Source organism: Macaca fascicularis, chromosome 6 (assembly GCF_037993035.2).
Source record: "Macaca fascicularis isolate 582-1 chromosome 6, T2T-MFA8v1.1".
NCBI classification, from domain to species: Eukaryota; Metazoa; Chordata; class Mammalia; order Primates; family Cercopithecidae; genus Macaca; species Macaca fascicularis.
Window position 1 is genome coordinate 168,749,011 of NC_088380.1, and position 25,650 is coordinate 168,774,660.

The 25,650-nt window shown below is 33.3% G+C and overlaps 1 long non-coding RNA gene across 3 annotated transcripts in view; it reads right to left on the reverse strand.

Annotated features, from left to right (window-relative positions):
* The window catches only part of LOC102141067 (uncharacterized), a 92,039-nt gene that overhangs the window by 53,609 nt on the left and 12,780 nt on the right, over positions 1 to 25,650 (reverse strand). The window lies entirely within an intron of this gene.

Below are 25,650 nucleotides of genomic sequence, written 5' to 3' on the forward strand. Positions count from 1 at the left end.
ATTTCATTCTTACACTTTTATTATAGTTAAGAACTTATAAAACAGCAGTCTATCTTGTGAGACAGAGACAGAAACTCATTTAATCTTCAGAATATCTTTAAAGTATGTGTGTCATTATGGCAAAACCAAGGCCCAAAGATAGAAAGATGCTACTAACTCATTCAAATGATACAGCTGGTAAATGGTAGAACCTGGGTTGAAACCCAGTCACGTTCTAGAATCCCAGCTCTCAAACATCACATTAGGCCATAAGAAATACATAGTATCTCCATTCTAAGATTTAGGAACTCAATTAAAAGCCCAACCTTACGAAGTACAGAAAGTTCTAAAATTTAGGAACTCGGTTAAATGCCCAGGATTAATAGGTCCAGTTAGAAGCCCATGCTAACTAGGTCCATTAAGAATAATGGACCTCAACTTCTGTGTTCCACAACTGTGAGAAAGTAGCTCTGAACATTCTGAAGCCAGACTGGCAGTGTTCACATCCCAACTCTTCTGCTTATTAACTGTGCCAGCCTGTAAAATTTCTCAGCCCTGCTGTGAATCAGTTTCTTCATCTACAAAAAAACAATAGTAAAACACTTGCTGTGTAGGATTGTTTTATGTATAAATAAGTTACTTTTTAAAATATTCTAGAAGAATGCCTAGAATGATTGATAATGCCCAGTAAGGGTATCTATTACAATATTGTTTTACGCTCTGCTTCCTGAAGAATGGCAGGCTCTGCAATCATTCATCGTGATTATGTACACTTTCACAGATGTATGATCAAAGAAACCATTTTTGAAATATAAAACCACTCCTGAATACATTAAATGAGCAAACTGATCATTTGACTGGCTATAGATCAATTTAAATATTAAGTTTCAAAATTAAATTATTAATGTATGTGTTTTGGTGTTTTTTTCTTTCTGTGTTTCATTGTTTAGATTTAAGATATTCGGATATTAGTTTTAGCTAAAGGGGAATTTTAAGAGATGCCCTGTGTCTGCTGCTTATAGCTTTCAGAGATGTGGCTTGCTTTTCAAGAAGAAACTGGAGTCTCCAATTATAACAGTATGTCCTGTCAGATGAATGAACCATTTGCCAATTTCAGCAATAAGATGTTCTCAGCTGATTTTGTTGTCACTTTTTCTTTTTTCCCTTATTTTAAGACTCCTTAATGAATTCAATGCAACAAAAAAGTCAGCTGAAATTTGATGAGAAAAAATAAAGTAAATTACTTACCATGCAAATAAAATCTTAAACTTCACTAAATTTTATATCAACATTATCAGGTATAATTTAGTTTCTAAGCCACCCTATAACCTCATAAACCTGTCTTTCACACGTTATATCAATATCCACAGATTTATGGATTTATTGCCTCTCTATTTTTTTCCCTACAGTTTAATTTAGAAGGCAGGTAAAGCCTGGGGTATAGTAAGTATCACAGAAGCTAGATAAATTATGTTACGTATTGCTTAAAACCCTAAGAACTATCAAGCCTAGTACATTTCAAATGTAACTAAATTTTATGAAAAATTGTCAATGTTGGCTTACCAAGTGCCTGACAGTGGATGTGAATGCCATACACAAAGGGAAGATGTATTCTCAGTTTGCTGGGAAGAAATAAAAATAATTCAATAAGTACAATAACAGTTAACATGTTTTTGATAATGAGGGAAGGATATAATGATAGCCTTTCTTACAGATCAGGAGTTCAAGACCAGCCTGTCCAGTATGGTGAAATCCCATCTCTACGAAGAAATACAAACATTAGCCGGGCATGGTGGCACGTATCTGTAGATCCAGCTACTTGGGAGGCTGAGGCAGGAGAATCACTGGAATCCAGGAAGCAGAGGGTGCAGTAAACCGAGATCGTGCCACTGCACTCCCGCTGGGGGGACAGATTGAGACTTCGACTTAAAAAAAAAAAAGGAAAGAAAGAAATAGAGCACATCTAACTTGAATCTGCTCATCTATGTATCCACCCACCCAAAACAAAAAGTCTTTATGTAACGTTGATTATGTGTCAGGTGTATCTTGAACATTAGCAATACACAGAATAATAATAATAAAAAAGCACCTGCCCTGAAGTAACAATTTTATTTCCACTATTTTATAAATCTAAAATTCAAATGATTGCTTTACCTAATATTTAATTATACTTAATTCAACTAGCAATAGTCAAAGTATTTATTGGTTGATATCAGTTAATCTTTAAATAATATTTATTATTCTTTTTTTTTTTTTTTTTTTTTGAGACGGAGTCTTGCTGTGTCGCCCAGGCTGGAGTGCAGTGGCCGGATCTCAGCTCACTGCAAGCTCCGCCTCCCGGGTTTTTACGCCATTCTCCTGCCTCAGCCTCCCGAGTAGCTGGGACTACAGGCGCCCACCACCTCGCCCGGCTAGTTTTTTGTATTTTTTAGTAGAGACGGGGTTTCACCGTGTTAGCCACGATGGTCTCGAACTCCTGACGTCGTGATCCGCCTGTCTCGGCCTCCCAAAGTGCTGGGATTACAGGCTTGAGCCACCGCGCCCGGCCTTATTATTCTTTAAAAAACGATTATATAAAGTTAAATCCATTGACTTTTTAATAAAATTATCCCTCTTTCAAGTTAACGAATAGACGCTTAAAAACTTACTATCAGTAGTTAGACATTCCTTATTTCCAAAATCAGGAGTTATTACCAGTTAATGATATAATTCTTGGCTAATGGGGAAATGAATTGCGTGTTTCCTCTTTTGTATGGTTAGTTGTTTTTCCCTTTAGAAGAAAACCTTATTCTCAATTAGAACCTATCAGATAAGTCCTTTCCAAGGTGAAGTATGGCTAAATGCATGCATTAACATTACAAACTGCTCAATAGAATTTTCTAGATAAAGTCCTTGTTCCTAAATTACAAGGTTCTTTTGGTTTCTACACTAAAGCCAACATTTTCTCCTTACGCATATAAAAGAAAACAGCAGTTAATATGATATGCTGGGTAAAATACTCCTGTTGTCATCATCTATAAGTGTTACCTTTTAAAAATATCCTTTTGCACTCATCTGACAGGAGTAGCCATTTAAGAATATTTTAGAGAATTGTAATTAACCCTTCTTTTCATTTCCGTAAAGAAATTTATTTTAGAAAGTATTTCAAGATGGTTCTTCTTTTCAAAAGGAGAAACTCAAAAGCATCTGAATGAATCAGAGGGCTAAATAATCATTATCTACAAAAATGAAGATTTAGATATGCCATTTCATTCACTGTAAATTATGTCTCTGTGATTTGTCTGGAAAGGAAATCGTTCATCAATTTAAAATTATGTTTGCCCCTCACAGAGACAGGTAGAGACACATGTGCTACATTAGAGATGAAGTAGGACAGGAAATCCAAAAATTTTATTGTAACCCCATATTGAATTTAATAGGACAGTCGTGCATGGCGTAAATGAGATTTGAATGCTTTTTGAATACAGGCACTTTTTTTTTTCTTTTATGACATTGTAAACGAATAGTTTATGCATCAATTGCTATGGGATGATTTAGACAGTTGAGAAAAATGTCCATGATTATCTTAACATGGCATTCAATTGTGTCAGCTCTTCCAACAAAAAGCATTTGTATTTCTATATCCAGAGAAATAACAGGGCAATTTTCCTCATCATCAGAACTGGAACTGTTTTCTCTAATGTTACAAAAGAAACGTTTATCTTGCTCTGAACCACTGCACTAACTGCAAATAGGCAGAGTAAGTTTCTACTATTTACTACTCAGAGGAGGAGAATATGCTGGCAAACATGTCCCTCCTTCATCATTTACCTCCATTAGGAGGAGCTCTAACAATATTTGGCCTAGCTGGGTTTAACTTGGCAAGCATTAGAAGCTACTCATTTTCACAGTGCTGCAAAACGTACTGATTTTTAAAACCCAGAACACACACATTTTATGTCATTTCTCTCTCCATGTAACAGCAATGTGTTTATCTCGGAGTCTACACACTTTTTTGGTTCCATTGAAACATGCTAAGAGGGTTCCTTCAAGCACATTCAGCTCAACAAAGTACTAAATCTACTTTTCAAGAGCAGTTAGAGATGGTGTTGGAAAATCACAGCTTAAAAAGAAGCAGGAGAAATCTAAGAAGCAAGCTAAGCAGGGGACAACTTACAATAATTGTATGCAAATATATTTTCAAATTTAGTTCTGATTTTCATATAATGCAATAATTAATACCATGTTTTAAATTCATCATGTACTGAAATTGTTCTAAGAATTTGCCATAATTTACTTATTTCTAAGTAATTTATGATGTACCTAAAACTCAGAAAGTTAATTAACTTTCCCAGGTCACAAAGCTAGTAAAGGGAGAAATCTGTCTTCTATCGAATAGTAATATTTACTATTCAAAAATGTTTACAAAGACATTTTTCCCCGACCTCTCATACCATGTCATTCTTTCCTACTCTAATAATAAAATAAGAAAACAAAAGGAGAAATTGGGAAAAGTACCTAGTTTCTACTGCTTTCATTTTTGGTACTAAGAGGTATCTAATTCTATTGTATCCAGTGATATTGTCTTATTTGTTGATATCTCAGGTTAGCCATGAGCAGATTTTTAGATTCCTTAAGTGAAGTTTCAAAATTTCTGATTGCTGATTTCCAGGTTCATCGAATAATGGCAACTACTTCATTTAAAGTCTGTTTTCTAAGAATCATACAGTTTCATAAGGAGGGCATCCAAACAAAAATCACAAATCCATGCATACAGGATAATTACAGGACAGGACACACAGTGCTACTGCTCTTGATTTATGTGTAAAGTTAAATGCCCAAGCCAGGCCCATCCCATTCTGGAGCCCACACTGAATAGGATCCCAGTGACGGTGGAATACAGGTGAAAGCAACTCCTCTAAGAAAAAGTCTCACACAAGTGAAGACATAATAATTGGTCCAAAACCTGGGGGATCAGAACACTGGCTGCAGAGAAATTGACAGAAAGAGATTTGAAATTGTTCAGAACAAGAAGTGACAGTCTTGAAAGAGGACTGCTTCTGAAGGAGCACTAGGCATACCTTGGAAACTAGGAGGCACAGGGAATTCGTAGAAATTAAAGTTCCCTAGGGCTGGGCACAATGGCTAACACTTGTAATCACAGGGTTTGGGAGGCTGAGGTGGGTGGACTGCTTGAGTCCAGGAGTTCCAGATAAGCATGGGCAACATGGCACAACCCCATCTCTATTAAAACGAAAAAATGAAATTAAAGTTTCATTTTTGTTTACAAAGCAAAAGAGAAAAAAAAATCAGAAAATCAAACAACATACCTAATATCCTCTAGTAAAATAAACACTGTCTATTAAAGATACTACACTTCAGTGTATAGCTGATTAAGGTGATTCTGAAATTGGGAACTTAGTGAATGACCCTTTGCTTTCTTTAGAACACTACAACAATTTGCCATTGATAGTGTTTTCACTCTGGACTATCATGTGTGTTCTATCAGCCTGAAACACTTTCTGCAGTTGCTTCCAGATGGAAAACTTTACTTATCTTTTTATATTAGCCCGAGTATCATTTCCTTTCTTCTTCTGTTGCCAAATTTTATGTGACTTTCTATGTGATCGTGTTGTAGTTTATATTTTCCCATCCTCGTTCTTGCCACCCTGCATTGCAACTGTCTTTTTACTCCTCTCTCTTTCCCCATTAGGCTATAAGCCCCTTGAGTGCAGGAGCCACATCTTTCTTATTTACTGATTTTGGCCCTAGTGCCTGGTAGGCACAAATATTGTTTGAAAAAACTAATGGTTCCTAAGTTAGTAAAGTGTAAGAATTCATCAATGAATATCAAGTACAAAGAATCCCATGTTTCACATTCCCAGAGAAGGTTTGATCAGAGTATGTGATAAATGGAAGCACACATGGAAGAGTTACTGAACTAGAAAAACGGTGCATTAAAAAATTTGTTCCATATCATTGGAAATTTACTTGGAGCTAAAAACAACACAGTAGGTAAGTTAGTATTAATTAAACTACTTTCCGGTACAATAGATTTTAACTTTAATCGGGTTTTGTTTTCGTCGTCTGATAATAACCTAATTTGTCTTCTTCTCTCACCTTTTTTTTTTCCTTCACCAAAATTTCATGAGACCTTTTAACTACAACACAATAACTTGAAATGCATCTTGTGGTGTTAACTTCAAATTTAACAAGTCTGTGTTACTGAAGATCTTTAAGTATAGTAGTCCTCTTATTTATGGAGGATACAGTCCAAGGCCCCCAGTGGGTCCCTGAAAGGACAGGTAATGTCATAGCTTTTTGTTTTTTGTTTGTCTGATACATATGTACCTATGATGAAGTTTAGTTTATATATTAGGCAAAGCAAGAGATTAACAACAATAACAATAAAATAGAACAATGATAACAACATAATGTGATAAAAGTTATGTGAATGTGGCCTTTCTCTCTCTCTCTCAAAAGATCTTCTTAACCATACTCACTTGTTTTCGCACCACAGGTGACTGTAGGAACCTGAAACTGTGGAAGGTGAAACCATGGAAAAGGGGGGATTACTGTATCATTGACTTAAAATTTCAATAGACATGAACCTCTAGGTTTCATTACAAAATCAAACATGTGGGAGAAAAAATGTAGGCCTTTTGAATTTGTTAAATTGAAGTATATTTGCAAAGAGAACGGTATTCAAATCCCAACACTTCCACTCGTACATGTAAATATAACACAACCACTATGATTTTGGAAAAAGCAACTCTAGTCGCTGTTTTTTAGGAACACTAAGTATTGTTAGAAGAAATTAATGATGTCTTAAATTAGTAAAGTGTAAAGATTGATCAATGAATGTCAACTACAAAGAATCCCATGTTTCACATTCTCAGGGAATGTTTGATTGAAATATATGAAAAATTTAAGCAACTCTAGGTTGCTTTTGGTAGAAAGTCTTTGCTAAAAGACACCATAGTATTTCTTAGTTATGAAAATCACATTAGTCATAACACCATGACCCTGTACCCCCAAATATTTTCAACTTGTATTTTAAATGTTTCAGCATTTTTTCATCTAGTATATGTACTCAAATTATTTTTAAGCATTTTATTTAAATAACTATAGATTCATAAATAATTGAAATAAAGCACAGAAAATTCTTATGTACCTTTCACCCAGTTTCACCCAATGGAAACATCTTATATCATAGAAAAATAAGGAAGTTCACATTGGTACAATTTGTATATACAGTACTTTATTATTTTATCATTTGTAATTTGTGTAGCCATCACTACAATCAAGACACAAAGCTATTTTTCATCACTGCAAAGATGTCCCTGGTACTACCATTTTGTACACACTCAAGCCCCCCCCCCCACCCCATCCCTGAACTATGGAAATTGCAAATCAGCTTCCCTCTATATAATTTTGTTATTCTGAGAATGTTATGTAATGAAATTGTAGAGTATTTGACCTTTTGAGAGTGACCTTTTTCTTTTTTTCATCAGCATGACGCCCTTGAGATCTATCAACTTGTTTGAATCAAGTTTGTTCTTTTTTCTTGCTCAACAGTTTTCAAAGTACGGATTCATCAAAGTTTGTTTAAACATTCGCCCATTGAGAGGCATTTTGGTTATTTTCAGATTTTTACTATTACAAATAAAGCTGCTATGATAGGCTTCTACAGAATTTTGAGTGTATGTATTTTTTTTTTTTTTAATCTTCTTTGTATCTTCTAGGGCATTTATCCTGGTTTTTATTTTTCTAGGATAAATGCCCAAGAGTGCCATTGCTGGGTTTTATAGTAAGTATGTTTATTTTTTATAAGAAATTCCCAAATTATTTTTTAGAGTGACTGTACCATTTTACATTCCCACAGCAATGTATGTTGTATCTATTTTCTTTGTAACTTATCCAACATTTGGTATTTTCATTATGCTTTATTTTTTGATGTTCTGTATCTTTCAGTAATACCACTTTGTATTCTTAATTTGCATTATCCTAATGGCTAGTGATGTTGAACAACTTATGTGCATTTTTGACATCTGTATATCCTCTTCAGTGAAATGCCTTTTCATGTCTTTTGTTCATTTTGTAATTGGATTTTTTTTTTTAGTTATTGAGTCTTAAGAGTATTTTATATACTTTTGTTCCTAGTCCTTTGCCAGGCATCTGGTTTGCAAATATCTTATCTCAATCTGTAATTTGTCTTTTTATCCTGTGATTAGAATTTGTTTTTTGCACAGCAAAATGTTTTAATTTTGATAAATTCCAACATATTGATTTCTTTTTTTAGAAATCATGTTTTCAGTGTCATGATTACACCCTATATCCCTAAGTTAAGCCTAATTAAGCCCTATGTCCCAAAGTTTTTCTACAGCGCAATCTTTTAAACTTTTATAGTTTTTTATTTTTATTATTATTATTTATTTATTTGAGGTGGAGTGTTGCTCTTGTCACCCAGGCTGGAGTACAGTCGAGTGATCTTGGCTCACTGAAACCCCCGCCTCCTGGGTTCAAGCAATTCTCCTTCCTCAGGCCCCTGAGTAGCTGGGATCACAGGTGTGCACCATAAGGCCTACTTAATTTTTGTAATTTTAGTAGAGATGGAGTTTCGCCATATTGGTCAGGCTGGTCTCAAACTTCTGACCTCAGGTGATCCACCCACCTCAGCCCCCAAAGAGCTGGGATTACAGGTGTGAGACACCGTGCCCAGCCCTCATTTTTTTTTTTTTCTTTCCTATTGATATACAATTAGCCAGGCGTCATTTGTTGAAAACATATTGTATCATTGAATTGCTTTTGCAATTTTGTAAAACATTCAGTTGGTTGTATGTGTGTGAAACTACTTCTGGGTTCTCTATTTTGTTGTTTTGTTCAATGTGTTCATCTCTGGCAATATTATATAGTCTTGATTACTCCAGCTCTATAATAAGTCTGGAAATGGAATAGACTGATTCATTTGATTTTCTTTTATCTTAGAAATGTTTCAGTGATGTCATTTTTTATTTCAAATAAATTTTAGAAGAATCTTGTCTCTATCTACACAAATTTCCCTGAGATGTTGAAAGGAACTGTGATAAATCTATATATCAATGTAAGGAGCATTTGCTTCTTAGCTATGTTGAATCTTTGAAACAATGAGCGTGGAATATCTTTTATTTATATCTTCTGTGGTTCTTTTGATCAGCATTTTGTAGTCTTCAACATGTAATCTTCTATATGTCTGTTAGATATACACCTAATTATTTCTTTTTTGAGTAACTTTAAATGGTATTATAGTTATAATCTATATGTCCTCATTTTTGTTGTTAGCACATGATTTTTCTATAGTAATCTTGTATCCTACCACTTTGCTGAACTGAGTTTTTAATTGTAAGAGGGTTTTCTGTTGTTGTTTTTAGATTTTTGGGGTTACTGTATGCAGACAATTGGGAATTAGGGACTGTTCTCTTTCATTTTTATGATCTGAATACATGGACTAGAACTTCTAGTACTATGTTAAATAGCAGTGGTGAAAGTGGGCATCCCTAAATGTTCCCAGTCTGAGGGCAGAAGCATTCAGTCTTTCACCATTAAGTATAAGGTAATATACTTTATCATGCTAAGTACTACTACCACCGTGGTAAATGGAATAGACATGGGCCAAGTGGTAAGCCAGCTAATATCTGCTAATGAGAACTCATTACTACCTTTTCAAACATTTTGTGAGGCAGCTGACGTCATGCTAGTGGCTTCATTTTAGCCAAGATGACAGTATTAATAGCATGTAAATTGGCAAGCACCATGATATGGTTTGGATCTGTGTCCCTGCCCAAATCTCATGTCCAGTTGTAATTCCCAGTGTTGGATATGCAGTCTGGTGAGAGGTAATTGATCTTGGGGATGAGCCTTCATGAATACTTTAACACTATCCCCTTGGTCTCCTTGGTGCTGTTCTAGTGAGTGAGTTATCGGGAGATCTGGTTGTTTAAAAGTGTGTGGCACCTCCCCCATCTCTCTCTTGCTCCAGCTCCTGCCAGTTAAGATATGCTGTCTTCTATATCATGGCTTTCCGTCATGATTCTAAGTTTCCTAAGGCCTCCCCAGAAGCCACGCATATGTCAGCATCATGCTTCCTGTACAGCGTACAGAACCCTGAACCAATTAAATCTCTTTTATTTATAAATTACCCAGTCTCTGGTATGTTTTTATAGAAATGCAAGACGGGACTGATACACACCACAAATCAAAAAAACTTTTTTGAACCCCATTGTAAAACATTTACCAGTACTTACAAACATTTACCAACATGTTACTACGTGGATACTTGTTTTAATAAAAGTGTGGATGAATGTAGAAGGCAGACATAAACATGTACATTTATAATTGTAAAATAAGAAAATTGTAGAGAGGAAAGGAGAAGAGTAGTGTGATAGGGAAAAACAATAAAGGTTTCTTAGAAGAGACATTTGATTTGAGATCTGAAAGCTGAGAAAGAAAATCATGTGTGGGTTTGGATATGATTCTGAGTTAGAGGAGTACGTCAGTTTGAATGTGAGAATGTTTCAGGTGGAAAAAAACAGCAGTAAGTTAAGGGACGGGGGAATCTTGGAAACTTTGAGGAAAAGAAAGGAGACTGGTATTCCAAGACAATAGTCAATGAGGATTAAAATGGCATAGAATGATGTTGGAAGGGAAAACCAGGTCAGATCTTACACTACATGCAGTGGAAAGCTCATTGAAATTCTTTAACTTGGGATGACATGATATAATTTACATTTCAGAAGATCCTTTCTTGCTGCTGTGTGGATTATCTGTGAGCAAGACTGAAAGCAAGGGCATCATTTAGGGGAATATTGCCAGAGGTTCTCTTGGTGAGGCTTGATGATATTTTGACCTACACATATTAAGATTAGAGGTTTAGAGGATTGGATGTTAAACAGAGAGAATTTGTAGATAGTTTGGATGGGTGTGTGTGATAGGAGGAAGTATATACTTTTTAATTTTTGTATATTATAATTAGTGTAACTATTTGTATATTTTTTCTAACTATAGATGAGTAGATGGTACATGTGGGGTGAACAAGAACATCAGCTCTGAACTCAGGGTGTCTGGTTTGAAATCCTCCCTGTGGTACTTATTGTTCATTGGAAATTCAGAGGTAATTTAATCTTGATGTGATTCACTTTTTCTTCTCGGGAAGATAAGAGTGCTAATACTATAAGACTACCTATCATGTGGCTTATTGGGAGTATTAAATGAAAATTCAGCTAATGTTTTTAACAGAGACTTGTATTTAGTATTTAATGAAATGAAGTATATAAGAGAAAAACATTTATTAAACATATGAGAAGTAAACACTAATACTATCAGTGAAATCAGGAAGGGGCTTGTAAAAAGGTGGTACTTTAAATTACCTTGGACTACCAGAAAACAACGGCCAGGCTAATGAAGCAGGTGGGACAGAAGAGAAATCCACTGATTTAATTGAAGGAAAAAAAAACTAATCATCTGGAAAATAATTACGTATTAACCTCAGTTAAAAATATCTTTAGCCCATAAGGCGCTCTTGTAAGTTTCCAATAATATAGATTAAAGTAAAAAAAAAAAAAAGGTATTTAATATCAATGGATGTATTTACTATCAATGCATTGATTTAATATCAATGCATTTTGTGAAAATTTTTATGTTGATGAATGGTGATGATGTGCTCTTATTACAGATCACAGTCTGAAAAGTCACCCTATGTGTATGGTTTACTCTCCACAGTACTCTTAGCAGTGCAATTGGAAAGTTTCCATCAAAGTTTCCTAAAAGGGCCGTGCGCCGTGGCTCATGCCTGTAATCCCAGCACTTTGAAAGGCAGGCGGATTGCCTGAGCTCAGGAGTTCGAGACCAGCCTGGCCAACATGATGAAACCCCATCTCTACTAAAAATACAAAAATTACCAAAGTGTGGCAGTGCACGCCTGTAGTCCCAGCTACTTGGGAGGCTGAGGAAGGAGAATCACTTGAACCTGGGAGGCAGAGGAGTAACAGTGAGCCCAAGATCGCCCCACTGCACTCCAGCCTGGGCAACAGAGCAAGACGCCATCTCAAAATAATAATAATAATAAAGTTTCCTAAAAGGTAAACATATTTTGGCTGGAACTGAGTAGTCATGACACCTTTCTGATGAGATGTGTGACAGTGAAACAGCAACTTCCCTCATTTGGGCTGCATCCTACTCATGTTACACCCTGGTTCTTTAAAAACAAAACAAAACAAAAAAACTGTGCAACGCTTTTTTTTTTTTTCACATCTTTCTTCCTGTATTTTTTTTATTATGTACCTGAGGAGGTTGCTGTATTTACTTAATAATAAAAGACATGAAAGGAACATACACACATAGTTCCACATTGATAGCACTTCAATACTAGGGCTTAGTAATATCTGGAGCAACAATAAATAAATAACAATTATCAATGGCCTTTGTGATTTCTTCCATAACCATAGATTATTCAGAAACAGGATGTTTAAATATATGGAGACTTTTAAAGATATCTAATTGCTATTGATTTCTAATTTAATATTATTTTGGCAAGAGAATATATTCTATTTTAATCCTTTGAAATATATTAAGACATTTTTATTGCCCACTATATAGCCTACATTCATAAATATTACCCCATGCTTTTAAATAGAACACCCGTCAAGCAGCTGTTGGATGTCATGTTCTAAAACGTGGATCAGAAAAAGTCAATAATGGTGGTTTTCAAATCTTTAGTTCTTTTGGATTTTTGTATGTTTATTTTATCAAATACTAAGAAATTGCATTAAAATCTCTAGCTATGATTCCCTATTTTCTTATTCTTTCCTTTAGTTTTTTCAGTTTTCAAATAATATATTTTCATCTGTTCTAGTATGTATATATATTCAACCTTATGTCTTTTAGATGAACCGATTCTTTTTATCATTATGAAATGACATTTTAATTTCCAATAATGTTCTTTATTATAAAATGTATCTTGAAAACATTATGTTATTAATATTACTTTATAATCAAGACCACTCATATATTACACTATTTTTTAAATGTTGCTATTTGTATAAGATTAGTGGCCCCAGAAATTAATATATTGGGAGAGGATACAAAAGAAAATTATGTTGTGAGAGGATACAAAAAAAATGAGTTGCTTCTTCACATTCACCTTGATTCACTAATTTATTTAATTCATTTAATAAAGGAGACATAGTCTGTGCCAGTCTCTGTTCTTGATGCTGAAAATACAGCCATAAAAACAAAACAGATATCCCTACACCCCGGGGCTTATATTCATCAGTAAGAGAAGCTTACCTTTTATCCATGTATACACTAGAATTATGTAAAATTCCAGCTAGAATTTAAAAGAAATGTATTCTGTTGATAATGAAATGGTCATAAATCTACTTATGTTAATTCAGTTTTCTCAATAATTGGATTTTTAGAACTGATAGCTTAAAATAAAACATTTTTTACTTTCCATTTTATGAGAATGAGCAGCTTTGGAAGCCCAAACTGTTAAATATCTAGGTAAATACCCACTACTATAAAATAGTTAGAAGAAAATTCTTACAATAAAGAATAGTTATCATGAAATTAAATAGTTATTTGGACATGGCAGAAAAAGAACAAATTGGAAGTTAAGCATATAGTAAGTATTCAGATTGAGGCTGAGATAAAAATATAAAAATGGAAAATAAAAGAAATAAATGTGTTTTGTAAAGTGGTAAAAATATATCGTGTACTTTTTAGAATTTGAAATAATTATGGATTCCATATGCTTTTAAAACATTCTATTTTAAATTTGGGAGTACAAGTGCAGGTTTGTTACATAGGTAAACTTGTGGTATCAGAGTTTGTTGTACAGATTATTTCATCACCCAGGTATTAAGCCTAGTACCCATTATTATTTTTCCTGATCCTCTCCCTCCTCCCACCCTTTACCCTCAGAAAATTCCCAGTGTGTGTTTTTGCCCCTGTATATCCTCATGTTCTCATCATTTAGCTCCCACTTCTAAGTGAGAATATATGGCATTTGGTTTTCTGTTCTTGCATTAGTTGCTAAGGATTATGGTCTCCAGCTCCATACATGTCCATGTAAAGGACATAACCTTGTTCTTTTTCACAGCTGCATAAGATTCCACGATTTATGTTGGAATCCCATAAAGTGAGAAAAGACAGCATTAGTCCAGACAATTTGAAGAGCTACTGGCTAAATATTTTCTAAAACTGGTGAGATATAACCCACATAATTTATCTCTAAATACCTTAAGTGAAAAAAACAAAACAATATAAGAAAGAATAACAAAAAAGGGCCTGGGTCATATTATGTTAAAATTATTGAGATCTAAAAGGAAAGATACATCTTAAGTAGATAGAGGGAAAGGAAAGGACATATAACCTTCAAAGGGACTACCATGGTGGCACTCTGAAAGGATGGAAGGCAGAGGAGAGAGAGTGGTGCAACAACATTCGCAATGTATGCAAACTGGAAAATTGCTTAACTATTATATTATTAAAAATAGAATTTAAGACAAGTTAATATTAAAAGCATAAGGATTTTTTTTTCATACTAAAATGGGACTGAATTCAACAGAGAAATATAAAAATGTAAAATGTTTATGCACCTGACAATGTAGTTTCAAAGCACTTGACAATGTAGTTTCAAAATATATGAAGTAAAATTCATTAGAACTAAAATGAAAGATAGATCAATACACAGTCACAATTGGAGATGTCAACTCATTTCTCTCAGCAACTAAGAGACAAGCAAATAAAAATCAAGGAGGCATAAAAAAGCAGCAAGAATAGATTATCTAAACAACATGATTTAAAAACTTGATCTATATGACAAATATAGAGGGCAGTACCTGCCCAATACAGAATAAACACAATTTTTGTGCCTGTAAAATACTTGATAAAATATACCATATGCTAGACAATAAAGAATTCTCAAATTCTCAAAATAATTATGATCAGTAATTGTGCAGAGTGTATTCTCTATCCATAGAGAAATGTAGGTAAAAATATGCCACAGAAAGATAACTAAAAAGTTCCATTAAATGATTGGGAAATATGCAATACCAAATTATGTAAGCCAAGCATTAAAGAAGTCACATGGGAAACTAGAAAATATTTTAATCTAAATCATAATGTGAATACTATATATTAAAACCCTTGGAAGAGAATCAAAGCAATATTTAATGAAAATGTATAGCCTTATATCTGTCAAATTAGAAAAAAAATTTAAAAGTCTGAAGATCAATTATTTAAATATCTATTTCAAGAAATCATAAAGAAATTTATAAGCAGTGTACATGTGAATAAAAGCAAAAATATTAATGGAATAACACAAATACATTATAGAAAATCAAACAGTCTTAATTACTTTTAAGATATTAAACATTTGCATATTTAGAAATACTCATCAAGAAAAAAGAGAGAAAACACAAATGCCAATATTAGGAATGAAAAGAGTCATATCACTATAAATCTTACACATAATAGAAAAATAATAAAAGCATATGATGAACAACTTAAAACCCCAAAACTTGATTATTAACTAAAATGCCTACCTTTCTTGAAAAAGAAAATTTACCAAACTTGGAAGAAACAAAATTCTGTCAGTTCGATAGTGTTAACAAAAGATCAAAAGCATTTTTAGAAAGGGACCTCCAAGCACAAATGGTTTCACTGGTGAGTTGTTCCAAATGTTTTAGAGAAAAATGAAATCATCTTAAAAAATCTTTTTCACACAATGGAAACAGTAAGTTTATATGTTATCTATTTTGTGAGGCCAGGACATTATAAAAAAAGATAATTACATGTTAATCTCTCTTATAAATACAGACCTAAGAGTGCAAAACTAAATATTTGCTAACTGAATCCAGAAATATAGAAAAAATAATATCTCACAACTCAGAAAACTGGAAATATAGGAAACAAAAATTATCTAATAAAGAATATTTATAAAATGCTTATTGTAAACATTATATACATTGACACATTGTTGAGAATATTTATACTGAGTTCAGTACTCGGTCTCTACTGAATTCAACATGATGAAGTCCTAGCCAAAACAATAATGTAAGAAAAAATACCTATGTAGAGGATTTGAAAAGTAGAAATAAAATTGTCTTTTTTTCACATATCATATTGGGGCTGGAGAAAGTTCTATAGGAGTCTAATGAAAAACTTTTAGAACTAAGTAAATATCAAATAGTTACCTGGATAACAGTATATATTTATATTAGCAAATATTAAAATGCTTTAGTTGTAGTAATATCAAAACAGTAAATGTGTAGAAATAAATTTAATCTAAAATATTAAATTTTATTCTTACAATGTAAAGAAATCAAAATAAGTGGAGAGATATACCACATTCATATATAAGTCAACAAAATCATAATCATTAGGCAAATAGATTTTCTTTTTGGAAATTGATAAAAATTGACTATTAATAGGCAGATATAAAAGATTTATATGATATCATTAATACAAATTTTTAATCCAGTGATATTAACATTTAATTTAAAAATTCAGAATTGTGCTGCCTTTTAGGGGCAGTGGATGAGGTGTATTGATTTTGATAGGGGACAAGGAAATCTTTCATCATGCTAGAAATAATCTTTGTCTTCATCTGGATGGAATTTTCTAGATGTACTTGTTCATAAAAATCTGCTAACCTTTTACAATTAAGGCAAATTATTTTTACTCAATTACATTAAATATCAATTTCTTAAAAAAGAAAATATATCTATCTAACTTAAATAAAATTGATATAATCTTAAAATGGAGGAACAAAATCTGAGAAAATGACTGGAAAAATCCATGGTATTTACATCTTTTAAAGTTTCTTCAATAATAAATGAGCAACATATTATTTCAATGGTGATGAAAATGACAGATACACTTAACTATTTCAGTGACTTCCATGTGTCATTTTAACACTTTATGATGAATGAATGCATCTCTTTAAAATCTTTAAAATATCAGTAAAATATTCAATTTTATTGATGTAGATATTTAAAAGCCTCTAATTTGAATGGCCCAAAATCCTAAATATTATTTATAATATCATTTATTATTTGTATAATAAGATATGTATACATATAACACCTATCTATAATGTATAACTATACAAATTTAAGTCTTTTAATTCTGCTCTAATCGGTCATTTTAATGAAACTGCTTGAATATTTCATAGTCAATGGAATCATGGTTTCACTTGTTGAAACTACTCACAATACTTTTTTTCCATTAGGTTCATTATATATTACTTTTTAATTTTAAGTATTAATTTATCTCATTTTAAGATACATAGTTTTTCTCTAATTTTGTTTTGCTTTGTTTTCATTGATAAAAAATTATTTCTTACCATCAAGTTTGACTTTTTAAGGTTTAGGGCACCCTTTATTTTTCTAGGCCACCCAACTGTTACATATTAGAATAGAAATGAACTAAACCCCTGTAAATATATGAATTGTTAGCTGTTGATAAATGAAATGCCCGTTGCATTAACAAAAAGCCATTGACAGAAGAAATTAAATTAAGGTCAGATTAAGCATTCAAAGCATGGTGAGTATAAGCTTTTAGTTAGCTAAATATATAATTTTTACTGAAGACATTGGTCTTTCTGTCTTCTTGACAAAGTTTTAATAATATTTCTTTACTTTTGTTTCCGTAAAATTAAAAGTACATAGGAGATAATAAAAGAGTCCCTGGACTAAGAATGACATCTGTATCCTAAGTACGCAATACTATTAACTAACATTCAAATCTGGCTCAAAGTTATCTTAAATTTGCTGTTTTCAATCCTTCTTTTGAAAAAGATTTTGTAAGCCTTAATTATGCCACCGTGACCTTAAGGTCAACTGATGTGAAGTGATGGAATAGGCAAGACAAGTGTAGTGTCAGATTAGGATTGCAAAATTGCTCCAAACTTGAAGTAGTACCCAGAAGCTCTAGGAAAGCATCATAATTTACTTTATTATTATTATTTTTTAATTATACTTTAAGTTCTAGGATACATGTGCAGAACATGTAGGTTTGTTACATAGGTATACATGTGCCATAGCAGTTTGCTGCACCCTTCAACCTGTCATCTACATTAGATATTTTTCCTAATGCTATCCCTACCCTACCCCCCTCCCCCTGCCAGGCCTCAGTGTGTGATGTTCCCCTCCCTGTGGCCATGTGTTATCATTGTTCAACTCCCACTTATGAGTGAGAACATACAGTGTTTGGTTTTCTATTCTTGTGTTAGTTTGCTGAGAATGATGGTTTCCAGCTTCATCCATGTCCCTGCAAAGGACATTAACTCATTCTTTTATATGACTGCATAGTATTCCATAGTGTATATGTGCCACATTTTCTTTATCCAGTCTATCATTCATGGGCATTTGGGTTGATTCCAAGCCTTTGTTATTGTGAATAGTGCCGTAATAAACATACATGTGCATGTGTCTTTATAGTAGAATGATTTATAATCCTTTGGGTGTATACCTAGCAATGGGATTGCTGGGTCTAATGGTATTTCTGGTTCTAGATCCTTGAGAAATCACCACACTGTCTTCCACAACGGTTGAACTAATTTACACTCCCACCAACAGTGTAAAAGCATTCCCATTTCTCCGCATCCCCTCCAGCATCTGTTGTTTCCTGATTTTTTAATGATCGCTATTCTAACTGGCATGAGATGGTATCTCATTGTGGTTTTGATGTGCATTTCTCTAATGACCAGTGAGGATGAACTTTTTTTCATATGTTTGTTGGCTGCATAAATGTCTTCTTTTGAGACAAGTCACACACTGTTATTTCTTAGTTTATGAAGATTCGATAAGCTACTTCATCATATAAAAGGTGATTTTCATCCAAAATATCCTTTTATTTTCTACATTTCAGAAAATAAAGGAACAGAATATAATAAGGGATCAGAAGGAACCAGAATATACAAATGGCAGAAAATGAATTCCTGGGTTCGATGGATCTGCACACCTCAGCCTTCCAGAGTGCTGAGATTCCAGGCATGAAACACTGTGCCTGGCCCATATATATTTCAATGAGTGTATATGTGCATGTATGTGTGTGTATATATATATTACATACAGAAGGAGAGAGAATCACACTCAACATAGAAAGCACTACCATCACCCCCAGAGTTTTCCTCCTGCTCATTCTCAGTCTTCTTCCATATGTCAGTCTCCTGGAAGTCATTGATCTGCATTTGTTACTATAGCCTTGACTTCTCTATTCTTTCAAATAAATGGAGTCATATAGTATGTAGTCATTTGCCTCTGGCTTCTTTCACTTAATAGGATGCTTTTGAAATTCATCTATATATATTCCATATAAACATGGGATTTAACTATTAAATAATTCTGTAAAACTATTAAATAATTCTGTAAAACAAGTGCTTTTCATCTATTTCTTTATATTTGCTTCAAATAAATGAGGATTTCAGATATCTATTTTAAACAGAGGAAATGTGCACCTAAAAACATATATATGTACAGAATATATGTGTGTGTGTATATATATATATTCAGAAAATTTTTATTATATACCTACATTCTTTCTGTAATTTCTCACCTCAGTTTTGGTTTTAGAGTGAATATTCTAATGGCTGATCCTTTCATAGTCATCTTAAAAAGATGCTAAATGTATATAAATTCTACAAGTGTCACTATGACATTTTTGTTCCTGGCAAACACCAGATAGGCAGAATCAACCCTGTGAGATATTATTTTTAAAACAGTGTTTTCCATTTATGAGCAAAGCAGTGCAGTATCGTGGTTAAGAACACAGGCTCTGGGCCGGGCATGGTGGTTCATGCCTGTAATCCCAGCACTTTGGGAGGCCGAAGTGGGTGGATCACGAGGTCAGGAGATCGAGACCGTCCTGGCTAACACGGTGAAACCCCGTTTCTACTAAAAAATACCAAAAAAAAAAAAAAAAAAAAAAAAGAAAACACACAATTAGCTGGGCATGGTGGCGGGCACCTGTAGTCCCAGCTACTCGGGAGGTTGAGGCAGGAGAATGGCGTGAACCTGGGAAGCAGAGCTTGCAGTGAGCCAAGATTGCACCACTGCACTCCATCCTGGGTGACAAAGTGAGGCTCTGTTTCCAAAAAATAAAAATAAAATAAAATACATAAAAGAACACAGGCTCTGGAACATGTCTGAGTTCAAAGCTCCTTCCTGCCACTTATGAACTGAATGTGTGGTACAGTTAATCACCCAGTGTCTAAACGTATAAACTGGGGAAATAATAGCGACCACTTGAGGATAATGATTATATTACTTAATGTATGTTGCATACTTAAAACAGTGCATTTTGCACACAAATTGCTCCATACTAGCAGTTTTGATTAGCTAGTAAAGTAGACTTGGTTTTGAAATTTGTATACACGTTTATGTGTTAATTGCAGTCTATATTGTGATATTAGGAAAATTAACTATTAAATAATTCTATAAAGCAAGTGCTTTGCATCTATTACTTTATCTCTCTTTGTTTCAAAAACATTAGGTTTCAAATATCGATCTTAAATAAAAGAAACGTACACCAAAAAATTTCGTAATTTAAATCCTGCAGGATTCATATGATCCACTGATCGGAATCACTGATTTTTCTTGTTTATCTCTGGACAATTTCTACACCTGCACTAATACATATTCTCAGCATAGATCTCTGACAGCCTCCTTCTCTTTTTTTGGTCCTGCTTTGAATTAGATTTTCTTATATTTACAATGGAGATAATGAATCTGGGGTCTAGTAATCTTGTGAAGATGTTCACAAGGCCTTTTGAAAGAGCATGGCTCTCTTTGTAATCCGTATTCCTATAGAGAAATAATATTGTTCTATCATGTTCGTAAACACCTACTCAATTAGAAATACAGATGACATGTAAGTCATAATCCTTTCATCCAAGGCTTACACTCACAGGACTCATTTTCTTTTGGCATTTGCTTCATACCCCATAAAGTTTTAAAATCAACATTTAAAAACCTCCTTTAATCAGATTTTTCTATGGCCGTTATCTTTACATAAATGTTGGCCGCTTTGCATTGTGCTAGAGTCTAGCTTTGTCATTCAAACTTTAGACTATGAACTTGGTTTAATTACATAGACAAAGAATCCATAATCTCCCTAAACTTTGTTAAGAAATTCTCTGCTTTGGTATTAAAACGGGAAAGTCAATTTATGGTAACAAGCTAAACAGAGTACAGAACCATTTCTTCTGTAATTTTTCACTTTCTCCTTTTTTTTGGGCCTCTGGAAATTCTTTTCATTATGGATAATTCTTAGAGAAGAACTTTATAAATACACATTACACTGTAATTAATAACAAAAACTTAATGCCAGTTTTTGGTTTTGTATTATCTGAGATAAAAGTAGAAGCATAAATCTCCTGTCTTCTTGATTGCTAAAGATATTTCAAACCATGGTTAAAAATAACTTCACACAATCAATTTTGACCTTTTAATATTCATAGGGGTTTATGGCATCTTTTTATTTCTCTGTTTCAGGAACCAACTGTTCTTTAAAAAATGGAAAATAAGATTTAACTCTTAAAATATTTCAGAATAAACTTCTCTGGATTTAAAATTTTATTTATTTTTACTTTTAATTTTTTTTCCTTCCAGATATTTCAAACTATTTTTAATTTCGGTGTAATCATTAGATATATTCATTCCTTAAGGTCAAAAAGCTGATACACACTGCCTAATAGTTGAAAATGAACTAGAATTCCCATAACAAGAATGTATACTTAGTGGTAAATAAATGAAACAAAACATTTGTTTTATGTTTAAAAAGTCAATCATAGAGCCATAATTTAAATATCACATAAGAAATAGCATTCAATGCATTTGGTGAACATGAGTCATCTCTTAGATCAATAAATACATCAGTTTTTCTGGGACTGTTGATACTTCTTTTTCCTTTATAAAAAAATCAATGCAGTTTTATTTTGTCCTTTCTAGATGAGCATTCTATCACCCTCATGGATATTTCTAATTTATTTACAAAATAAAGAACTCTCATGTTAGATAATTTCATAAACTATAAGAGACTTAGAGCTAATGAGGACCTCTGAAGAAATTAAGATCAGTTACTCTGAATAATTTAACCAAGACACTGTTTTATAAAACACTCTCTTTCTAATTCTTACAAAAACAGAATCCAAAACCAGAGAGATTTAATTTTCAGACTTTTAAAGACCCAAATCTACATAAATAAAAGCTAAATTTTAGTATTTCTCTGTTACCAGATTAGGCATAAAATATTAGATATATTTTTGCCAAACTTGGAAGAACAATTGGAACGGGCTGACTTAAATGCATATCTTATTTGATAAACTATGAAATCTTTGGTGGTTGAATTTATGTTTATTGTAAACTTATTCATGGACTTGTTTCAAGACACAGTCTTTGGAATATAGGGTTTGACCTGGGTTTCAGTCCCAATATCACTACTCAAAATTACTGAGAAAATCCTTTAATTACAATCAGCCTCACATTTTCTTATCTGCAAAAGGAGGAGAATAATACATTAGTTAGGGTAGTTATTTCATTAAAGGGTAGTTATTTGACTATCTCATAGGTAGTTATGAGATGATACACAAAAAGTACCCAGCACAGTACCTGGTGTATAGAAAGTGTTCATTAACTTTTGTTAGCTGTTATTGAATATTATGAATATTAGTGATTACCACAAAGATAAAAAATTGGACTTCTGAATACTACTGGTACAGATAGCAGGTATTTGTGTGTGTTGAGGGTGGAGGACAGTTTTCTCCTCTTGTGTCACTAGTTCATTCATCAAATACAATTCAACAAAGTGCAACCATCCACAATTATTCCCTGTTAATATATAAATACTTATTAGCAAATGTCATCTATATAATATCTACTGTATAATATATAAAGAGCCAGTGGGTAACATTTCAGGACTGTAAGGCATGGATGGTCTATGTTCTTAAATAATTTGTATTTTGCCTGAATGAAAGAAGACTAATTCTTACACGTCATTCATACACAACATAATGGACTGTCAACTCAAAGGCTAAATACCATAGCAAAAGTGCTGATGTTGTAATGTATTGGCAAGAAGTCCTCCAACTGCAAAGGACATCAACTCAAACTAGATGAAACAGAAACATGAAAGTATTAGCTTGTATAAATTAAAGATTCCGGGGAAATTTTAGACTCGGCTGGTTCCTGGGAGTCAAACAATTTCATCAGTTATCAGTTTCTTTCTATTTCTCCATTCCATTTTCTTCTTTGCTAACTTCATTTTCATGGAGGTCCTCATTGTAAACTGGCAAAATTGTTGCCGTCTCTTGACTCACAAGCTCAAAGTATAGCAAGTAAAAGTCGAAATGTTATCTCATTGACCTCAAGTCTCATGCCAATCCTGAAACAATCACTGTGGACAAGGAGATAATGGTACATCATCAGGTCTCTTCCATGCCCTTCTAGAACTGAAGAACTGAATATAAGCATTTTTCATGGTGGAGGAGTCATTTTCGAAAACAAAATTTTTGTACTAATATCAGTACATATATATGTATTTTAAAACAAACAAACTTGAAATTAATTTGCAGACCTCATGATACTTCTCTAAATGCTTCAGTGTGCATTGCCTAAGAATCAAAATCATTTTCTACTCAACATTCTGTTACCAAGTCTAACATATTAATAATAATTCCATATTATCTAATACAGAACTCATACTGAAATTTTCTCAAGTATTCAGAAAATGGGCTTATTTGTGTTGAAGTTTACTGAGGTTGAGGTGGTGAAGACTGAGATGTCTTCAAAGATTTGTGCCATTTTGTGTATTCTCTGAATCAAAGACATTGAAAGTTCCTAGAATAACCTAGACTATTTATTACGTATGAATTCTTCCTTCCTCCAATAGTTCAGATGAATACTAAAATTACATGAAAATTCCTACATCTTATTTTGGGGAAACAAAACATATTCAGAAATAGATAAAATGTGGGTTATTCAAGTGACCCAGTTTAATAAACGATAATGTTGAAATGACTAAATTTGGATGCTGCAGATAGATGGACAGATAAATGTATAGATAGATAGATAGATAGACAGATAGATAGATGGATAGATAGATAGATATCAGCATAGATAAGGATTAATCTGCAATCTATACTTTACTACTTTACAATTCACAGAAACAAATTTAAACGTATTCATCAAGCAAAGTGGGGAGTGCGAGAGAAGGATTGATACTGGAATGTGCAGGGTAAGCACTAAATTCAGAAACCGTTTAATCCGTGTTCAAACAATATTGTGGGGTTTATCCCTCTTTTCTTTATACCCATCCATCATTTAGCTGGCTTTCTCTGACTTGTGTTAGATGCACTTTCTTTCAGGCTTTCTCTATAAGGTAGCCCCCTGGCAGTCCAAAGTTCCATCCTCACTACCTCAAGTATAAACAGGAATCAGAGTCAAATGATTTTTTAACCATCTCAACAAAAATCCCATGAGTATGTTATCTGAATCATTAGTTCCGGTTTGTATACCCACATGACCATGTCTGAAGTAAGCACACTGTGTGTATGAGGGACGGAAATGAGAGAGGGTTACAATGCCTTAAATTGTTCAAGTCTGATACTCCTAATGCTAGAGGTGAATTCACCACCACCACAAATAAACCAAATGAATTCTTATGAAGGAAAGGTTTCTTCTCCAATGAAAAAATCTCTATTGTATCAAAAGAAGGTCATATAGATGCCTGGAATCTTCCAAAACAGAGACCCATTATACCGACGAAGGCAGCTTTAACTCCAGATTACCAGTTCTTATTGTAGAAATCCTAACACTATTCCAATAATTTCAGTCAAATCTTCTTCAGCAATAGCTACTTAGTAATTAAACTCTAAATTGCTTTCCAGTGAGCTTTCAATACTTTAAACTACTTAGGTCAATTATAATCTTCATATTGCAGATGAGGAAACTGGAGCATATCTGGGGTTTGTGAATGGCTGTAGGGCAAATAGAATGAGAGGAAAGTATACAAGGCCACGGCTACCTAATGTAATTACCTTACCAATTTATTGAACTCATTCAGCATTCTCTTAAGTCATAAGTCATAAAGTCCGTGTCCTATAAGAGCAACAAAGAAAATATAAATTCATGGAGTGAGCAGGGTAGTGATGAACAAAGTCATGAGTCTGTGTATCTTCTCCAAAGGGGACAACTTCTACTCAGTGCCAAATAGTTGTTATCATGCAAAAATTCAGGCCGTATATGCCTGATCTTCTCATTTTTAAAAAAGAGGCTGACTGATGGTTGTGTGAAATTTCCTCAAATTTAAAACTCAAAATCTAATTTATTAAAAAACAAAATGCAACTCTGTGGGCCACAAAAAAAAACATTTCTCATACCATCCATATATGGCCTGCTATTTCAAATAGCTCAAGACTTTGGCTCCCACTCAATGTCAACACTGCAGAATTAAGTATGTTTACTCCACCTTTCTCAACCTACTGTTCTGAGAATGAATAAATTCACAGGAGCATTGTGCTGTTTGTTGGCTAAATGAGCTGCATACATTAATATTGTTCTTGATCATTTTTCTTTGTCCTCCACTTTCTATGCTGCATTGTTATTATATCTCCAAAAATTGTGGAATAAAGTGAATGAAAAGGCAGATAAT